At 44.6% G+C, this 15755-nt stretch overlaps 1 pseudogene; it reads right to left on the bottom strand.

Annotated features, from left to right (window-relative positions):
- The window catches only part of LOC100685633, a 41603-nt pseudogene that overhangs the window by 13595 nt on the left and 12253 nt on the right, over positions 1-15755 (bottom strand).

Genomic DNA, 15755 nt, shown 5'->3' on the forward strand with positions numbered 1-15755 from the left:
TTATTTGTTTTTTACTATGATAAAAATATACTCCTTACCTTTGTGACTGTACCGGTGGAGGTGGTGAAAAGGATCATACACCATGGGCTATGAGAATTTTGGGCTAAGAGAATTTTCAATTCATGAGGTTTTTTTTCCTGTAGATATTTTAAATAACAGTTTTTCTTTGTAGTTATAGTTGCAAAATCAAACACCATTGAGCTCATTTAGTAGATATTTATTTCACATGGCTGTTGGGCAACATTATTGCCCATGTTTTCTTTTCACCACTAGTTCATTTAGTAGCCCTGGTCTCCTAACACATTCTTATCACTTTTATCCTGCTTATAATCCATTTATGCTGGATACTCTCCACTTGCTGCACCCCAGCTCTTGTCCACATTTTCCTGCCCTGCCCCTGACCCCAGATGGCTGACCTTGGTGGAAAGCATCACCCAGGCTTTTTTTCCCTCTAGCTTCTGTTGGAAAATGGAGATGCCACCAAGTAACTTAAGGGCAGGGGAGAGAAGTTACAATGTTTATTCCTGCTCTCTTCCAGCTAGACAACACTTTAACAAATGTCTGCATTTTTCTACCCAAGCTCCTTTCAAACAGCCTCTCTCTGACAGCTACAGGTCTTGCTTGCCACATTCCCATTACCACTCCCACCCCTTGCCCATCATGGCTTCCCACTGATTTGAGTTCTTCAGTGCCTCACCATCCCTTCCTGGTGCTTTTCACCTGATCTACACTTTTGCAAACATGCACCTTCTCATTAAGCAGTCCTAAATTATATTTGTATGTGTCATCTGTTTTCTGCGGGACCCTGACCAATACATCACTGCTAGGATAAACCAAGTACAGAGCCACCATAACAAAGTACAGAGTTGTGGGCAACAACTTTTTCCTATATTCATGGAGCAAGTACCATGTTAGAACCACTATCTCTCTCCACATTGCAAACCAAGCTTTCTCAGTAATCTATCATATAATTTCCAATCTGCATTATGAAAGTTTGTGCTAGAGAGAAACGTCTGTATTGTGAAATCCTGTCACAAAAGACTGACTCTGCATCAGGGAAGAAGTATTCCAATGTCAGGGAAGACTGAAGGTGACAGGGGGTGGGTGAGGGCTTGCTGGAGGGAACCAGCCTTCAGCAGGTGGTGTCAGAGTGGGTCAGAACCAATCTTGAGGGGTTAATTCAGGCTGTTCTGAATGGCTGGCCCCAAGAAGACAATTCAGAGCAAGTGACGCTCATAAACAATAGGGCAGCAGAAGGTTCTCGTGGTGATTAATGAAAGTCCTGGTCTCTGACTCTTTTAAACTCACAAAGAAAATTAAATTTCCCACCAGATCTCTCTCTTGCCTGGGGCCAGAGAAGCCAGTTATTCATCCCCTTGGGATGTAGGCAGAGAAAAGAGTTATCATAAGAATATGCAATTACCTGGTGGTCTACAGCTGCCTCACCCTTCTCTCCAACTGTCAAGCCTCAGCTAAGCCACAAAGGAGGAAGGAGCGAGAGATAACCTGTACCAAGCCTCTTACCATGTGTGGGGCACTTTGCGCACATTGTTTCCTTCAGGATGACTCTCTGAACAGCCCTGCAGGATGGCCATAGATAGAGAGAGCCTGCCTGGCCTTCCTGACAAAACAGAGGTCAAGAAGCAAAGTCACTCTAGTTAAATATTCCAGGGTCATAGATTAGTGTCCTGCCTTTCATAATCCATTCATCACAACAGAGCAAAGGGGTTTTAGAAAGGGGAGAAGGGAGGGTAGGTGTGAATAGATGAAGCACAGGCAATATTTAGGATGGTGAAACCATTCTGTATGAAACTGTAATGGTGGGTATATGTCTTTATGTATTTGTCAAAGCCCATAGGACAATAGGACACAAAGAGTGAACCTTAATGTAACTATTGATTATAGTTAATAGTATATATATATAGTTAATAGTAATGTATCAATATTGGCTCATTGATTGTAACAAATGGGCTACACTAACACAAGAACTGTGTGTTCCAGATAAGGGTGGGGAAAAGGGTTGAACAATGAGTATATGGAACTCTGTATACTACTTGCTTAATTATTCTGTAAATCTAGAGCTATACTAAAAAGTAAGTCTATTCATTATAAAAATGTATAATAATAATCTCACACACTGAATAGCTGCCCTTTCTATTGCTTTGCGTGCATCTGGCCTTCCTCCCAGTGGAGGAATAGGCTGTGTTGTGACTGGGATTAGTGGCTCATGTGTACATGCAGGACATGGGGGATGGTCCAACATCAACATCTACAGCTGCAAATGAATATCACAGAATGTTAAGAATTCAGTGGGGAAAAGTGGGAGGGAACCTCCTGGTCAAATGTCTGTGAATTAAGGCTGAAGGTCATAATGACAGGAGGACTCCTTCCTGATAACAATGATAGCAGGTGACAGAAATTGGGAAGGACTGCGAAATATTCCTGTGGTTATGTTTCACTTTTTTTTAATTTATATGCCCTTCATTAGTAAATGAATATTTCTGAGGTAAGGAGGAAATAACTGTGTCTAGATTCCCATAATGTAACAGTTACTGTAGTATTTTTTTTTAAAGCCTTAAGATTCTAGAAGCCAGGCCTCTTGATTTTTAAAGATATTCCAGGAACCCAAGTCCAGTTACTTTAAAGAGTCTTGTGTTGCTTTGGGTCCCCAGGAGGGCAAAGCTGAGATGGGGCTGCAGCCAGTTTATTAGAGGAGTGATCCCAGGAAGCACAGTGAGGGGTGAGGAGAAACAGGAAAGGAAGTAAAACCAATACAGGCAGGATAACAGGACTGAATGCTGGCAACTGGTTGCTGATAGCAAAAAAAAAAACTTCCATAGACTCTCAAAAAGAATCAGATAAGGCCACTCATGGTAGGTCAAGATAAAAGCAAGACCACTCCATAATTATGACTGAACACAAAGATAAGGACACTGTGTGACCACAAAAATAATCAAATATCCCCTTTTTCTGGCGTAAGCGAGTCTTCCTTCTTTGTGAACAACAATCGAAGCTCTGATTTGTTAGTCCTGCCTCTTAGATTAAAATTATTAAAATACCCAGTCATCAAATTGCCCTGAGATCCCAACTTAGCACTCAATTCGGGAAGGGGTGGGCAACAACTCACTTCTTAAAATCCTTTTCAAAATCATCCAACACAAGTCCACACCCTTATACACTAAAACCTCCTTAACTCTCTCACAGTTGCCCATGGTATGTATTCTCTCTGTTACAGCAAACTAATCAACTTTGGATGGGATCCTGTGGTCTTTGGCTGATGGACAGTGACATCAATAAAAGATGAGTTACTGAATTAATTACCATTGTGGGCAGCTGGGATGCAATCTCACTGTGGACACTACAGAACTGCATAGAGCACATCTCAAAATTAATTGTGCCAGAAGATGGAAGGGACCAAGGAATTAATAGCTGGTTCCCATTCTCCTTTACTTGAGAGTCATCCCAAGGACATTAACTCCTCAGATTTTTTGGATGATGTCTTCATAAAGTTGGGCAGCCTCCCACAGCTTCAGAGGAATCCCAGGGACAGCAAAACGGAGAGGCATCTTGAGTTATGCTCTCTAATGCGTTCCTGGGGACTCTTGACCAAGTCTGTGGAACTGTCCACCAGAGGTGTGCTGATACCAGGAGGTCCAAGAGGATGTTGTGCAGTGTCCTACCCTGCTAGTGATAATCCACATTTTACAGATGCAGAAACTGAGACTCAGAGAGGTTAGAAATGTTGAACTGGGGTCATATGGTATTTCTCTCAATGTTAAAAAAACAACACTGCTAAATTTTTCTGCCAGGGACACATTTCTGCTTACCTCTCCTAGATGTGTTTCTATGATACTGTAAACAACAGGGAATGTGTTAAGCCCCACTTCTCACTTTATCAAATTGCAGAATGGGTTTTGGAGATTATCTGCTACTACTGACCATCTTAAGAAATGTGCAAGACCCTGTGGAGCAGTGATTTGGAAACTCCTGCTCGACATGAAACCCTTTTTCTCTTCAGAGGAAATATTATGGGGAACATATAGCAGAGATGAAGCCCAGAGCTTCCCCTACATCATGACCTCAGTTAGCTTGTAAGACTCCTCTGAGAATGCCCAAACTCCAAAGAGCACAGAAGTAAATCCAAAGCAAAAGATTCAAGTGCCTACACCAGCCTGACCTCTATCAGCTTATTACCCTGAATGAATTATATTATTTTACCTCTGAGACAGAATTCATACGCCCTAGGATTCCAGTTCCTCTCTTATATTACATTGTAGCGCTATCTCAGCTAGCAACCAACAATTGAGGGCTAAGCGAGCTGATTAAACAGCCCAACCCTGCTGACATAATTCACAGCTAATCTTGTTCATTCTCCAAGTGCAGATTCAACCATTTGATCCTCACCATGCGTCAGCGACACCTGCTGTGGTGCCCACTCTCGTTTATTTTGTGTTTAAATACAGTGTCTTGTGCTCCATGATTATTGTTACAATAGATATGTAGCTGAACACAGAGGCAAAGCAAAACAAAATCCTTCATCTCTTGTTTGCAATTTCCCTTGGGAAACAAATGGAAAAGCATGGCAAAGTCAGGTGGTTGGCTATGAAATATACTGAGTAGAAATCAGAGGGCTTTAGGAACCCAAAGATCCATGGAGGATGGAAAATATAAAGGATATGGGAATGCTTATCAAAAGGCTGCTACATGTATTTAGGGGTAAAATGATATGACTTTGGAATTTGCCTTAAAATTCTACACTATAATAAAAAAAAATGGGAGGACAGATGAAACAAGGTTGGCAAAAGCTACTAATTGTTAAGGCTATGTCCTGGGTATATGTAAGTGTGTTTCTTTCTGTGAAATGTTCCATATCTAAAATCTTCATAATAAAAGGATGTGGTGTGGGTTTTTTTTTTCCAAGTACAGTGTGTTTGATGCCTGTCTTAAACACTTTGCACATCATCTCACTTAAGCCTCTAAACATTTGTTTCGCTTTACAGATGAAGAATCTAAGAGTCAAAGCAATGAAGTGATTTCCTTGGAGTGCTGGAGCCAGGATTTTACTTGAGCTCTCCAACTAGAATTTAGGGTTCATGAAGAGGGTGAATTGGAATTGGACCTTGATTTAACATATAAAGGCATCCCTGGAGAGGGAGTCACAAGAACAGTCCTCCTCAGATAAGACCTAGAGGGTGGGATCCAGGCTATGAGAAGATGGTTTCACAACTCATAAGCGCTTATTTTATTACCCAGCTGATACGAGCAGATTGTGCTATCGCCTAATCAATCCTGAGTGAACGAATAGAGGAAAATCAATGAGAATCAGGTGTTGAAGACGAAGCCTGAGCGATCTGAGGGTGTTCTGGGACTGATCCAGTTATTTACTCTGTCTCAGCTGTATTCTAACTCCAGCCTGAGAGTGAAGGAGTAGAGAGAGCCCTGACAGCTGAATGAGGCAGAAGCTCTGGCTCCTCCCAGCTTTTCTTTCTCCTTCCTTTTCCACTCCCAGCTCCTAGTCAAAAAGAAAACTTACTGAACATACCTGCTGCATGCTGGGCAGCGTGCAGGTGGGATGTTGGGAATTTAGAGGTGCAGTAGATCTGTGCATCCCTCCAGGGGCTACAAGCCCAGAGCAGCAGCCACAAAGGGCGGTGATAATATAAGTTCTGAAGGGGAGGTCTGTCTTTGGGGGGAGCTGCTTAGAGGAAGCAGAACCTGCATTCCACACAAAACAAGGGTAGAGCTTGGGGAAACAAACATGAGAGACTGGCTACCTAGGCAAATGTGGACACATTTAAGATGTAATTGAGGACTGAGCAGAGGAGGGCTGTAAAAAGTTACAGAGGAAGGTAAAGAAAAGAATCCCTTTAAAATTGAGGCTATGCTTAGGGTGACGCGGGACCAGTGATGCTTTCTATGCAATACTGAGAAGCGCCTCATACACAATATAGTAGATTACATTTTGGGGGCCAATTTTTTACACCTTGCTATATCCACACCCTTTCCCAGTTTTCCCATGTATGCGTGAGTGAGTGCATTTCTCCATCCCTTAACTTTGAGATGAGCTATAAAACTTGCTTTCACCAATGGGATCTTAGGAGATGAGACACAAAGCTAGCTTTTTTTTGGGGGGGGGGGCCTCCCTCTGGAACTTCTGCCTTTGCATGACAAAGACATGGGTGGGCTGTTGGTCTAGAGAGGATGAGACACACTGCCTGAGACCCACAAACTTGAGTGAGAACTGGAGCTTCCCCAGTCCTCACAGGCAAAGCCAAATGGCTCAGCCATGCCCCACTTTGATCAGACAACCTCCAGCCAACTCGTGATGCATAAACAAGTCAGCCTGAGATCAACAAAGGCATATAACTGACCCACAGATGCATGAGCCTAATAAATGCTTTTTTTTTTCTATGCCACTGAGATTTGTTTGTGGTTGCTTGTTACACGTGATAGCTGACTGATGCACTCACCATGCTTCTCTCCCCCCAAAATTCAGTCAATGTTGTCAAGACTAGTCAATTCATAGACAACCATGGGCACCCATGAAGCTAAAGTTAAGGATCATGTTTCTCTTCTTCTTGTGAAAGGGAAGGCAGGATGGTGCTGGCAACAGCTGTAAAAAAGGCATGGCTCTAGGTAGGATAATATGCACACATTCCTCCTATGAATTTGACCTGGCCTAACTCTCCCTAACCTAGAAGAAGCTATGCCTTTTCCTATAGATTAGAAGCATTCTAGAAGATTCTGAGAAACTTTCAACCAATCCTGGGAGCTGGCCCCCCCAAACAAAAACTGCTCTAGAAAAGTAAACATTCTAAGACCCAAAACTTTAGACTCCTTTAGACACACACACAGACATGTGTACCCCAGCAACACCTTTCAAATCTAAATGTTTCTAAGGTTTTGTAGTATGCAGGGATAAAAACACATTATCATCATATAAACAGAATTCCTTTTATAACAAATCTATATTCTTCAATGTATAAAAACTCATATTTCTGAACCCATAACCAGTAGTGTGTCTTGGGCACATTTAACACTATGATTTTAAAATGTTGGCTGACCCTTAGCTATTTTAGGAGGTTAAAATAGTATAAACCTCATAACTGTCAACAACTCTGTTATTAGGGAAAAAAAATTGTACAATTTGAACATTTCAGCCTGAGATCTTATCTCCTTTTCATGACAGTTAGTTCCAGGCAAGTTTGGACAAAGTAGCCATAAGCATATATTGCTTCCCTAAGCCAGGAATCGGGGCTGTTAGCTGTTGAGAGAGAGAAAGAGGTAGTTATCTCCAGAACAGACATTCAAACCCTAACAAACTTTTTCTTTCTCACCAATGGAGATTTGGGCAGAAATGAACCCAGATTGCTTTGTCCTTCAAGTGTGGCCACAGCCCCCAGCTGGCTCCATGTGCCTAGCCCACCAGCATCAGGACATCCCAGCAGATGCCACTCAGCAGGTGTCCTGGTTAATCTAGAAAGAGATTTCCCTGAGCCTCCCATAGAATGAATCAGGACGTTTCAAAGTAGCAATTTGACAAGGTTCTTCTAACATTTATGATGTTTTTATTTAGTCTTTTAAGGCATATATAAAAATATATAAAAATATGGACCCTGTCAAAGTATATATAAAATATAAAAATATAAAATATGGGCCCTGTCAAAGTATATATAAAATATAAAAATATAAAATATGGGCCCTGTCAAAGTATAAAAGTGTTCTTTCACATGTTTGCAGAGTATGTGCATGAGCCCCTCCCACAGCTGCACCCCAGCCTTTGGTTACTGGAATCTGAACCTTTTCCCATTTAACTGCCCTGTCCTCTGACCCCCCACAGGCTCAGCTCATCCTTCCCTGGCCCCTTGCCCAAGCTCCAGCCCATATCTGGGTCTATCCATCCACATCCCCTCACCTTGACCGTCAGAGTCTAGTTAAGGATTGGGGCAGGACTACACACCTCAGAGCTTATCCATGAAGCTTTTCATTGCCAGGAGCAAGAACATCTTGTTACAGTAACACAATCCTTATCTTGTCTGACAGAAATATCCTATTTTGAGAGACTAAACCTCGCAGGGCAGAAAATGAGAAAGATACCAAACCCAGATTGTCAAGGAAAGCATTTTTCAGAAGCCAATTCAACACAGATCCCTCAGGTACAGGGTCAGGAAGCAGGGATCAGACCTATGCATGGTTGTGCTTTGTTACACTGAGGTCATTCCCTGATTAGAGCCAAGCTGGCTCCTCAGGACCAACCAACACAGTGCCCTGGCGACAAGGACAGGTTCCAGGAGCACCTGCCTCACCTGGGAGTGGCCATAGGTGATACTGCTCACATGCCATCTGGTGGCTCCTTGATGATGTGCCAGCCTGCAAAGCCCAAAGCCCACAGCAAAATCTCAACCTGAAGGGTTCAGAAAAGTCAAAACTTCACTCCACTTTTAGTTCTTCCTCCCACCTGCTCACTCTTGTTTAATTGTCAAGATTTTCCTGGTCCTCGTAAGGAACATGATGAGAAAAAACTCCACCAAACCTCAGTTCCATTTGAAATAAGCAATTTACCCATTTTCTTTGCTTTTAGACATCCAATCAGCCAGACCAGTACTGGAATGTGCCAGCCCATATGGAGTGCAGTGCTATGTGCAGCGTTTTCCCACTCGTCCTCCCCTCCAATGACTGCAAAGGCAGGAGGTGACGACAGGGAGGGCCTTTCCCCGCCTGCCCCCTCAGGCTGCAGTGTCCTCTTACTCTTCGAATATGATCTCCAAGGGCTATGCTCAACCTAGAATGAAAATCTAAAGCTGCCAAATTATTCAGTGGCCAGTGGCGCTTTTTACCTTTTCCAGTCTGCTTTCAAATACATCAGAGCAAACCTCTCCTTATGATTAACACCCATCCCAGTGTTAAAACGCCATCAGGAGACAATACCCAGCTCTCCTCAAAAATCTTACTGCAAACACGGGAAGACGAGTGGAGTCACTGAGCAGTAATGCCACTGAGGACAGAAGCCGCCGTTGGGATTATAGTGCCATGAGGTTGTGTTCTTTCAGCTGAACTGGGCACAGGAAGTGACTATTTCCAGGTAAAAATAATCACTAAGCCCCTGCCATGATAATCCTGATCACACCAGTGAAGTCACACAAAGAAAGGAGTACAGAACATTCTGGACAGTGAGGAAGAGAGAAAATCATAGAGTATCATAAGCAAAACAGGCCATCAGGAAAATGTAAACATTGGCAGAATACTTTTTTTGAGCTATTAATCTGTTTTTCTTGGGCTGTTTTTATCTCCTTGGGTTTCATGCAAGTAGCCTTTGTAATTCTTCCTCTCAGGGTATTTTTTACCAAGCAGGATACAGATAGGACTTGAAGTCAGCAGCTTGTCCTTCTCCTGTCCTCTGTAATGGCTCCCTGATAAACACTAGGTGTCCCAGATGTGGAGTGGAGAGAGAGAAGCCTGTGCCGGATGGGGCTGGGAATACCCATGAGTCCCACATCTATGATGGCGGAAATGTCTGAGCCATGGGGACAGCACTCTGAGGCAGGGTGGGGGTGAAGGGGTCACTAGACCTCAAGGGGAGGCTAGAGACAAGGACCCAACCAGAAAGCCTCACTGAAGACTCTGGTATTCCAAGCTGAACTTGAACAGACCCAACAGGCTGGGACAATGAGTGTGTCTCAGCATTAATCAGTGCAGACCCATGACTCATGACTGGAGAAGCCCCCCTTTAGCTTTATCCCTATAAGTAACCCCAGGACCCTGGCACAACCCCCAGGATAGAGAGATGCCCACAGTAATACCTGAGGTGAAATTTCCACTCAACCTAGCAGAATGGGGCTCAGATTAGGATGTAAGAGAGGTGATCCTCCTTGCATGCCCTAGTTAAAGACTCAGATTCACACCACTTCAACCGTATTGTCAGGAATAGACTCTGCGGGACCGGCCACTAGAATCACAGAGACCCAGGAGAAACATGAAACGGAGACTGAAGCTTTAAAAACACAGCAGTATGGAATTAAAATCCAAGCACTTGAAGCCCAGAGCCACACACAGGGCCCTACACAAGCCTCGTGTCTCACCACGTTGGTGAGGGTGACTTCCAGATTGTTAGTGAGGAAGCACAAATGAGAGCCTGTGTGGTTGGCAGGAATAGCATTTTGTGTGGCCCCCGCAGCTTCTGAGACCTCAGTAACGCTGGCCTGAGCATCCTCGCCCACAAGCTGTAGGAAGCAAGCGCGGTGGATTTCTGGGCGCGGCACACCCAGGGGCCGCCCCTCTTAAGAAACTCAGAACAATGGACAGGGTCATAGAGATGTCAGGCTTCCTCCCTCTCCAGACAAAGCCTTGAGAAAACTATTTGCCTTCCCTTGGATACAAATTGTGTTACTCCATCCTCCTTAAGACTTAGATCTATAGTCAGCTTTGTCCTCAAAAAGCAATTACATGGTTGTCAAAACCCATCAAGCTGAATACTTAACATTGGTACATTTTACTGTAAAATAGCCCTCACCTTAAAACACACGCACGCTTGCACACACACACACACACACACACACACACTTGCTCTGCGCATCCCTAAAATCTGGAAACAGACAAATATATATGTCATCAAAGACACCTTCGATAAAAAATATACAAAAAGGTGATACTTTTACACTTTAGGATACTCGAGATTTGAATTAGGTTAATGAAAATGAATAAATATAATATTCTCATTGTAGGGTGTGGGTTCAGTCCTTCGCAACACTAGGAATTACTTGGGTAGCACAGAGCAGGTGAGCAGCCCATGACACTGTACAGGCATGGTGGTATGCAGAGAGTTAGGGCTATGGTGGAGGAAAATATTATGTTGTTTTGTTTTGTTTTTTAAACTGGATTGGGAGAGGAGAGATCTAAGCTCATTATATAGCACCCATTGTGCTCCCATGAGCAAGTATATTTCTCCTCCCTGGGCATTAGATATTCAACTGTAAGGAGTGTGATGGGTAAGGTGATCTCTACATCTTAAATTTTATGATCAACCCTGTATTTTATCTATCTTGAAGCACTCAGGTGACTTGCATTATAAATCATGTAAGTGAGGCTTGGTATCAATGACAATCCCTTAAGGCTAAGCTGCTATTCCAAGTTTCTGAAGGGAAAACCAAGGCCACACAGCAACTTGAAAATGAAGTGCCTTCTGACCTCCACACTGAAGACCATGCATGCTAGATTTCCATGTTGCTAAGGATAAAATCACCACAACTGCATTTTTACAGACTCCTTAGACTGGTCAAGGACTAGAGCAGACCCACCCCCTTTCCTTAGCACTAGAATCAACCTGCCAGCTTACAGGTGTGGGGCTCTAAAGTAGACCAGGGCCCAGAAGCTAACTGCCTGCCTAGAGAGGGTCTGAAAGTCCCAGCAAACCGTCAGCTGCTAGCCTGCGGCCAGGGCTGCTTTCACGGCCTAGAAAAAATATAGAATGTATCCCAAGGACCAAACCACAGCCCGGTCGGTCGCCAGCCTGTGCTGCATTAGGGCTAAACTTGGCCCAGATAAGATCATTGCAGCGAGAATGTTTTTAAAAGATGAATAAACAGCAAACCTACTGCAATGCATCACCAGCAAATTCTATCCAAGGCTGACCCGAGAACCCAGCACGGCCCACCCCCGTGTGATTCCAAATGTCAAGAGCGCCACCTACTGCCCAGACTGGAAACATCAAATGGAACGTGCTTTCATCTCCAGCTGGAGGAGCCTGCTCAGGATCCTGAAGTTCTCTCCAAGATCTGTGAGCTGTGTGTATGTTTTTGTGTTTATGATGGTCTAAACGCTGTCACACAAACTCCAGGCTGATAAAGGAAAGGAAAGTCATCAAGACATTCCAGGCTTCTATTTTGCATTTGTTAGGATTAGGAAGTTGTTTCTGGAGTTCCTATTTAAAAAAAAAAAGACACATTTATTCAGCGTCATGATCAGACTATTACATTTAGCAATCAACAGCATGGGTGCAAAAAAAAAAATCTACATTAAAACCCTTTGTTGGAATGCTTTACACTTTCCACAGAACAGAAACTAAAATAACCTGTCATACAATTAGTCACAAATACAGTCCTCGAGTTTTTTGCCCATACACATGAGTATTGTCTAAAACAGGTCTTCTTTGTAGCAGCTAGGCCCTGCCACCACTGTGCTTGGCTGAGGTCACAAATCTGTTGTAGCCTGTAGCTTCCCTGTCACTCCTCTGGCTCTCCTCTCCTGCCAAGCTCTGTTTCCTGGCAGTAATTAAAACCTTCTGCCACCGCCATAGCTGCTGCTGCTGCTGGAACCGCCACAGCCACCTTGGTTTCATGGCTTGGCAAAGTATTGGCCTCCACCACCATAGGGGCCAGAGCTTCTGCCTCCAAAATTTCCTCCTTTCATGGGTCCAAAATTTGAGGATTGATTGTTGTAATTGCCAAAATCGTCATAGCTTCTGCCACCTCCGAAGTGGCTTCCGTCATTACCAAATCCGTGACGGCCATCCCCACTGCCACCGTATCCACCACCACCTCGACTGCCACCGAAGCCACCTCGACCACTGAGGTTCCCTCCACGACCAAAGCTGTCATTCCCACCAACACCAGCTCCACGACCACCCCCAAAGTTTCCAGAACCGCTTCGGCCTCTTTGGCTGGACGGAGCTCTAGCCATCTCTTGCTTCCATAGGGCTTTCCTTACTTCACAGCTGTGGCCCTTCCCAGGATGGCATTTCTGAATGACAATCTTGTCTACAGAGTCGTGGTCGTCAAAGGTCACAAAGGCAAAGCCTCTCTCTTCGCCACGGCCTCGGTCGGTCACGGTCTCCATCACCTCCACGTTCCCATACTGTTCCCAACAATCTCTTGGATGATGTTCTTCAGGGTCTCCTTTAATGCCACCGACAAAAATCTAGTTCACAGGTCAGTGGGCACCGGGTCTTCGAGAATCTCCTGGGGAGACAGCCCTCTGGTTCCAGGCTCTCCCGCCACCTCGGGCGGCCCAGGTTCCTGCGCGGCCGCCTCCTCCAGGGGGCCCGGGCCGACCCCAAAGCCTCTGGAGCGCTTGGCCTTGGGGTCTCTCACGGCCACACAGTCCGCAAGCCTCCCCCATTGCTCAGAATGGCTCCTCAGACTCTCATCGGTCGTTTCCAAGCTCAAACCTCCGATGAAGAGCTTCCGCAGCTGCTCGGCTCTTTGGGAGACTCTGACTTAGACGTGCGGGCGGGGGGAGGGGAGACTCTACCGATGCTTGCTCGGGCGTCCAGGGGCGGAAAGAAAGTGGAGTTACTATTTTTTACTGTGGTGCGGGGGGTTTTTTTGTTTTTAATATTTTATTTATTCATGAGACACACACACGCAGAGAGGCAGAGACACAGGCAGAGGGAGGAGCAGGCTCCACGCTGGGAGCCCGACGTGGGACTCGATCCCGGGGCTCCAGGATCACGCCCTGAGCCAAGCAGAGGCCCAACCGCTGCGCCCCCCGGACCTCCCCACAAGAAGCAGATCTTAAAGCAACATGGAGAATAACAGAGCTAGAGGAAGAGCAGCCTTTGTAAACCGGTGCTTCACTTATAGTAGGAAAATTTTCTTGTTTTACACCGTGAGTCTTTTTAATGCTCTCTGTAGACTCCCAACCTACTGAGGCTGATAAAGCTTCATGGTTTCTTCTGGAAGCCCACTCCCCTATTCTCCCATTCATGAGACCATTAAGGTACCATAGCCTTGAGGCTTTCGAAGGAAGAGAGGCCCCGGGGCAGTCCCCTATCACTGGGGAGGAGACGATGTCCTATTGTCCTTTACGTACTTTTTTTTTTTTAATAATAGATTTATTTTTTATTGGTGTTCAATTTCCCAACATACAGAATAACACCCAGTGCTCATCCCGTCAAGTGTCCCCCTCAGTGCCCTTCACCCAGTCACCGCCACCCCACCCCACCCCACCCCACCCCCACCCCCCACCCACCTCCCCTTCCACCACCCCTAGTTCGTTTCCCAGAGTTAGGAGTCTTTATGTTCTGTCTCCCTTTCTGATATTTCCCACACATTTCTTCTCCCTTCCCTTATATTCCCTTTCACTATTATTTATATTCCCCAAATGAATGAGAACATACACTGTTTGTCCTTCTCCAATTGACTTACTTCACTCAGCATAATACCCTCCAGCTCCATCCACGTTGAAGCAAATGGTGGGTATTTGTCATTTCTAATGGCTGAGGAATATTCCAGTGTATACATAGACCACATCTTCTTTATCCATTCATCTTTCGATGGACACCGAGGCTCCTTCCACAGTTTGGCTATTGTGGACATTGCTGCTAGAAACATCGGGGTGCAGGTGTCCTGCCATTTCACTGCATCTGAATCTTTGGGGTAAATCCCCAACAGTGCAATTGCTGGGTCGTAGGGCAGGTCTATTTTTAACTCTTTGAGGAGCCTCCACACAGTTTTCCAGAGTGGCTGCACCAGTTCACATTCCCACCAACAGTGTAAGAGGGTTCCCTTTTCTCCGCATCCTCTCCAACATTTGTGGTTTCCTGCCTTGTTAATTTTCCCCATTCTCACTGGGTGTGTTTGTGGTACAGAACAGGGGCAGACGGACTCCTTGAGGACCTAGTTACACAAAGTAAAAGCCAAAGGACCCAGATTCAAGTTCTATACTGATTGCAGAAAAATAGGGTAAAAACTGAGTCATCACGGTAAGAGCACACCTAACTCGAAAGAATGTAGACAGAACAATAAGGACCATATTTGCAGTGCAAAAGGTAATTTAATAGAAACAAAACATCATCCATCCCATCAAATTGATGTAGATTATGATGTAGCTTTCTTTGAAGTTAATTTGTCATTTTGTCTTGCTTGTCTGATGGAGTATGAATTATAAGGATAAGAAACGTATACCTAGTATTGTTTGAAATATTTGTTAAATTATGTAAAATGATTTACTCCTCACTCTTTCTAACTGCTTTCGTTATTTCTATCCCTTCCCCTCCAACACACACACACACACACACACACACACACACACACACACATGTTCAGCGCAATTTGTTGCATGAGTGGATAAATTATGCCAACACAGAGGGTTCGCTAGAATTTTCTTCCTCTGAGAGGGGCACATATATGACCCAGTATTAGTCAGGCTTGGGCTGCAATGGTGGCATGCTACATAACAAACAACCCCAATCTCAATGACTTACAATGACAACTGTCTGTCTTTCTCACCTCCATGTGTGGCAGGTCAGTTACAGTCTCTCTGGGTCTGAAGGCCAAGCTCAGGTCTGCTCCACGTGTCTCTCATTTTTGAACCAGGGCATGCTCTTTTTGTGGCAGATGGCAGGGGCACAAGAGGCCGCATCAACAGGCAAACACATCTAAAGCCTCTGTGCCCATCACATCTCCCATTCTTTTGGCCAAAACAACAGGGTAAGGAAGTATATTCCTTCCATGGAGGAGGAAAGAAGCCAGGACAAGGGGGAGGAGGGAAGGTAGAGTTGTGGACAGACCATACAATCTATTACAGACCCACATTTTAGAAATACTGCCTTTAAGGGATCACTTCCACTCCTGTTACTCCCTTAAAAATGTGTAGAAGCTCCAAGTGGCAATTAAGTCTCTGCATTTTATTCTCTTTTCTCATTTCTGAAATCTCCATCAGAATAACTAAATAAACATAGGACTAAATCACAACAAGAGGCCAGACCTAACACTTAAAAGCTGAAAGGCCCTAGGAGGAGCTCTGGCCTCCTCACAGCC

This window comes from Canis lupus, chromosome 23 (genome assembly GCF_011100685.1).
Source record: "Canis lupus familiaris isolate Mischka breed German Shepherd chromosome 23, alternate assembly UU_Cfam_GSD_1.0, whole genome shotgun sequence".
NCBI classification, from domain to species: Eukaryota; Metazoa; Chordata; class Mammalia; order Carnivora; family Canidae; genus Canis; species Canis lupus.